This window comes from Petaurus breviceps, unplaced genomic scaffold (assembly GCF_028583685.1).
Source record: "Petaurus breviceps papuanus isolate PSGF00001 unplaced genomic scaffold, PetGlider_PUasm1.0 582, whole genome shotgun sequence".
In the NCBI taxonomy this organism is placed as follows: domain Eukaryota; kingdom Metazoa; phylum Chordata; class Mammalia; order Diprotodontia; family Petauridae; genus Petaurus; species Petaurus breviceps.
In genome coordinates this window covers 11,831,515-11,837,514 of record NW_027186390.1, presented here as the reverse complement: position 1 = coordinate 11,837,514, position 6,000 = coordinate 11,831,515, and the positions used below count along the sequence as shown (strand labels likewise).

General features: G+C 42.9%; 1 protein-coding gene across 1 annotated transcript in view; it reads left to right on the top strand.

The window, feature by feature from the left end:
- The first annotated feature begins 5,277 nt into the window (after window positions 1-5,277).
- Window positions 5,278-6,000, top strand: part of EXOC2 (exocyst complex component 2) — a 244,976-nt gene continuing 244,253 nt past the window's right edge. Inside the window, exon 1 of the mRNA XM_069103597.1 lies at window positions 5,278-5,419. The gene's annotated coding sequence lies outside the window, so the exon portion shown is untranslated. The remainder of the gene's footprint in view (window positions 5,420-6,000) is intronic.

Genomic DNA, 6,000 nt, shown 5'->3' with positions numbered 1-6,000 from the left:
GTCTGATGAGCTGTTTTTATCTACACAATGAGGGGAGAATGGAAAAAGACAACAGATAATGCGATTGGCATGCTAGAAAGGAAAGCAAGAATATGAAGATTTTCTGCAATTTGGCTTCAAGGTATTAATTTGTCATTGCTCTCTTTTAAATCACACCAGCACAGAGGTAGGTAGCTTTATAAATAAGATGCAGAGGGATTCGTGATTTAGAAGTAGAGGAAGCAAAGCAAGAAAATTCTCAGTATTTTTTATATTAATTATTTTTAAAAGTAGTTCTCTTTCTCTTTTGTGTTACTGCTTTTCCTTCATCTACATTAACAGGATATAATATTAGTTTTCAAAATTGGGGCCAAGAAAAACATCTGTAAGGACTGGAAGTCCTTCCATGGCAGGGTGACCTAACCTGGAGCAGAAAAAGTACCATCACTGAGACTGAAGGAAAACTTCCCAATTTCAGTGAAATTGCACCACTACTAGGTACTGAAAAGAGCATATGTTCATATATGAATCTCTGCTTCCTCTGCCCTACTTCTGGCAGGTCTATGACCCTTATTTTCTGGTGTTTCCTTTGCTTGATTAAATGAGTGGCTCTTGGGGAATTTAGTTATTTTAGTATTGGAGTAAATCTTGTGAACGATCTTATGATGAGAGAGAGAAAAAGAGGTCCATATTAAATCCTGCCCAGAGTCCCTAATCATTTGTTGAACTGAGTGTTGTTCCTACCAGGGTACAGTTCATTGCCTGGGGCCTGGAAATGTTTGTTGTAATGGTAAAAATTATAATTATTTCCCCCCCATTCATTTTATATATCAGTTAACAAGGATTTTTTTCTCCTTTCCACTCTTCCTCATTTAAAACAAAAGAAAAAAAGAAAAACAAAGCCTAAATAACAAATATGAATTGCTATAACAAAACAAATTCTAACATTGACCCTGTCCAAAACTATGTCCCATTCTGTATCTTGGATCCATCACTTTTCTATCAGGAGATGAGTAGCATAATTCCTCATTTAGCACTCTGAAAACATCATTGGTCATTGTATTGATCAGAGTTCTTCTTTCAAAATTATATTTCTCTATAATATTGTTATTGTAAAAATTATTCTCATTTCACTCTGCATCAATGCATATGTCTTCCCCTATCTCTCTAAACATATTCCTTTCATCATTTCTTAAGCACATGCTAATTGTAATTCTCTTTCATTGACTCATAACTATTTGAACTGTATAGATTACTGAAATCAATTTAGGTGTTATCCTAACATGCTTCCAAATGTAGTACTAGTAGAATCTCAACTATTATTGTCCTAATGATATCAATTATTAATGAATCAAGCCTCCCAAAATAGCAAATGGTTTTGGAAAGTGTGTATACCATCTAAAGGCAAATGTAAGATCATAGCATTGAAAGCTGGAAAAGAAATTAAAGATCATCTAATTGTGAACGAAAGCACAGAATCTCACTGTTGGAATGGTTCTCAGATGTTATCTGGTTCAACTCATATCGAAACAAGTATCACCTTCTACAGTGCCCTGGAGGAGTGATCACCCAGCCTACCTTAGAAAACCTCCATTCAGCACCACTTCCCTTTGGGATAGCCTACTGCACTTTTTGATAGTTCTGGTTGTTAACTTTATTGATGGGCAGAATTTATCTTTCTAATTCACAGTTCTAAATTTTGCCCTTTGAGGTCAAGCAGAAAAAAAGTAAATCCTTCTTCCTCATGACATTTTTTGGATAATTTATAAGTCATTATGTCCCTACTAAGGCTCCTATTCTCTAAGTTCTTTTAACCAATCCTTAAACTGTGTTAAATTGAGGCTCTTCACCATACTGGCCCTGCAGAAGGTACTCTGTCATGGACATAGATAAATTATAAGGTAATCTGAGAAGAAGCAAAGCAGAAATAACTAGGGAAACACTGGGTAAATACAGGCCTTCACCTTTACCTTCTGATGGGCAGGTTTTCTCTATAAGTTTATGATCTATGATGTGTACTAAGCCAGGGGTGGGGAACCTGTGGCCTCGAGGCCACATATGGCCTTCTAGGTCCTTGGGTTCAGTCTTTTGAGTCCAAGTTTTACAGAACAAGTCCTTTTATTAAGGGGATTTACTCTGTGAAGTTTGATTCAGTAAATGGGCTGCACTTGAGAACCAAGAGTGCCATGTGTGGTCTTAAGGCCACAGGTTTCCCATCCCTGTATTAGGCAGATTACTAACAGTTTTGGGCTCAGAGTCAGAAGATTTTAAGTTCAAATCTTGGTTTTGTCACTTAACTAATTCTGACTTTAGGCAGGTCACATCCACTAAAATAGTGGAAAGAATGATAGCCATAAGACATGTGTCCAAATTCCAATAGAGTTTGGGTAAGTCATAAATCAGTCTAGCTTCCACCCAGGTACCAAACTGATCTTTCTAAAGGGTAGGTCTGCTCATATTATCTCCCTACTCCCTCCAAATCCAGTGGCTTCCTATTGTCTCCAGGATCAAGTATGAAGTCCTTTGCTAGGCACCTAAAGCTCTTTACAACCTGGCCATTTCTTACCTTTCCAGTCTTCTTATTTATTCCTGTCCATAAATTCATACTCTGTGATCCAACTGTATGGTACTACTTGCTGTCACTGTAATACTCAACACCCCTTCTCCCATTTCTTTATTTCTTTGCTTTTACACTGGTTGTTTCTATCCATGACATATTCTCCCTCCTCAACTCAGCAACTCAAAATCCTTGACCAATTCACTTTGAAGTTCATAGATTGGACCACAACAGATCCCTGTCCAACCTCCACTTAATGGCTGTACTTTGGACTCTCCAGGCTTAGAGGGAATGTCAATGGTAACTTTCTCTTTGGAACATCAACCCTGAGGGCCTTCCCCTCCCAGCTTGATTTTTTTCTTTTCTTTTCTTTTCTTTTCTTTTCTTTTCTTTTCTTTTCTTTTCTTTTCTTTTTTTTAATTAAAGGGGCCATCGATTCACTTATAAAGAGGCCTATCTAATGGGCCACTCTTAAGTGAGTACCTGAAAAAAGCCTTACCTTAAAAGGGCCAGGGTCTTCCATTGCATCCTGAGCCATCTCCAGTCATCTTGATGAATATCAGGTCAATGGACCCAGATGGCTCTGCAGGAGAAAGTGAGGCTGGTGACCTTGCACAGCCCTCCCTCACTTAAATCAATCAATTGCAAGTCATGTCATCATTTCCCAGATGCCATGGTACTCTTCCAAAATGAAGAACAAACAACCTGTGAGTAGACTGAGCTACCTGAACGGGGACCCAGCTAGTTGGATAACTTAACTCATCCTCTCCCTCTCCCCCTTCCCTTTCCTTCTCTCCAAAGGAAGGTAAAATTTGATGGCCAAAAGCTGTCCACTTAATTTGGTGTTTACTGGCTAGATTCCTTCCTTCCTTTAGTTCTTTCTTCTTTCACAAAACCTTAAACCCAGTTCACTCTGAGGCTTCCTTCAAGACATAATTTAAACACCATACTCTGCAGAAAGACATTCCTGGTGTCCCCAGGTAAGGGCAGGCAGCTTAAAGGCAGCATGGATAGAGAGTTGGACCCAGAGTCAGGATGATCTGAGTTTATATTTGACCTCAAATACTAACTGGGTGACCCTGAGCAAGTCACTTAATCTCAGCCTGCCTCAGTCTTCCCAACTATAAAAGGACCATAATAATAGCACCTACCTCACATGGTTGTTAGGAGGACCAAATGAGATAGTATCTGTGAAAAGCCTAGCATATAGTAAGTGCTTAATAAATACTCACTCCCTTCCCAGCTGCTAGAGATTTCCTCCTAAGGTTACTGTCCATCTACTCTGCAATTATCTTGTATCTTGGATATATTGTTTACCTCATTAGATATTAAATTCCTTGATGCCAAAGACAATTTTTACCTTTATCTGTATTCTCCAAGGCCTTAGCATAGTACCTGACTCATAGCAAGTGCTTAAATAAATGCTTGGAAAAAGCTTGAAGGTCATTTCATTGTCCTTCTCATTCCATTTTACAAATGCAGAAACTAGAGAAATTAAGTCACAGAGACAGAAGTGGGAACCCCAGCTCTTGGCCTCTAAACCAGGTGTTATTTCTACTTCTAATCTATAGCACTCTTCAGTTTCCTAGTATCATAAATGTAGGGCTGGAAGGGAGCTCAGTGACCATTTTTCAGATAAGGAAACTGGGGCCCAGGAAACTAAAGTGACTTGTCCAAGGTCATTAGGTAGTAAGCATCAGAAGCAGGATTTGAATCCAAGTCCTCTAACCCCCAAGTCAGTGTTCTTTCCATTGTACCACACTGCCTCTCATACCTCACTTGGAATCTGAAGGGTTGTATTTGATAGGAATCTTAACCTTTTTTCAGATGTTATGGACCCCCTCTGAAAGCCTATTGAAACCTATGAACCCCATACTCAGAATATTGTTTTTTAATAATTTAAGGAAATGCGAAATATCATAAGTTAATGAGATAATAAGTTAATAAGAAAATAATGATGTATTTTTTTTCCCCATTCAAGTTCAAAGACTCCCCTGAATCCACCCAAGGGGTCCCTTTGTAGAGGGTCATCATAAAATGATGAGGTATAGGGTAGATTCAATCAGAGTTCAAGGGGGTTCCCAGAGCCTGTACCTCATCACCTAGACTCCGGGTTAAGAACCCCTGAACTGGGTGAATGATTCGTGAAGTGGCTTCCAGCCAGAGATCCTTTCAGCCCTTTGGTATGTTTTTCAGGGTGAACATTTGCAACATTGGAAATCTGCCAGCGCTACAAATCACGTCTTGCTTTTGTCGATTGTCCAGACTTAAATCGAAGAAGAAAATGTCACTAATATGGATTAAATTTAAAAGAGTCCGGTGTACACGGTTCTCCCCCCCCCCCACCACTCCAGCTGGTTGTTAAATGTTTATTAACAGGCTCCCGCTTTCAGCTTTAAATCTTGACCGTAGCTTCCAGGCTGTTTCCCTTGCCAGTCAAATAAGAGGGCTGAATGAGAGTTCCTTGCAGCTCCAGACCTGCCTTCCCAGAAAGTTGTCTGCTCTCTTTTCCTCCGTGTTTCACTCATTTTAGCACCGCGACGATGCAAACCCATTCCCACCACGGGGCAGGTTCATTATCCAGGGCTCGGCTGATGAGCAAGAAATGGGGTCGAGCTATCTCGGAGTTAACGCTCCTAGCGCCAAAGTTCGGAGCAGTCAGACACAGAGCACCTGGACTGACTGTAAACCACCGGCGGAGAATGGAGGATGCGCACTCGGGAGCCTCCCCGCCTTACAGAAGAGGAAGGCAGCCCGATCGAGCATTCGACGCTCCACTGCAGGCCTGATCGATGTCCTCTGGCCTCTCTGTGGGCGGAAGTGAAGAGCTTCGCGGAAGCTAAAGTGGTGGAGACGGCTGCAGTGGAGGTATCGGCAGCGCAGGTACCAACCGAACCGGGGCTAGGGTCGGGGTCTGGGTCGGGACCTGGGCCTCGGCCTGGGTGGGGACCACCTTAGGGCAGCTGTGATATGGTGGGAGGCCCCACCGGCGGGTGGCCGGTCTGGTCCTAGGCCCGAGGAAGCTCTGGAGGCGACGAAGGGAAAGGAAAAGGGGTAACGGGACTGGTCGGCGTCTGTGCCCTGTCCGAAAACGGCGGAGGGACCACGGGGCCCGTACCGCAAGGTCCGGGGTGCAAATGCTGACTTCCTTCCCTGTGTGATCTCAGACTTGTCACTTTCCCTCTAGGGGCCTCGGTTTCCTCTTCTGTAAAATGAGGGGGTCGCCCCTTGAGGCCCCTTCCCCTCCTCCCTCTTTCTTGGGGGACGGCGGGTAAGACGTAACCGCAGCTCTCTCGGCCTGCCCCCTCTAGACGCTCCTCCTGCTTACCTGAACTGGGGGTGGGTGCCCTGGCCCCTCCGGAGCCTGGCTGTGGTTGGCTTGTGGTCACACCCCCTTCTGTTGTCAGTTCCTCCCCCTGCCCTTAGCCCCTAGTGTGAGGTTGTCATCACACTGGCTCTTTCCC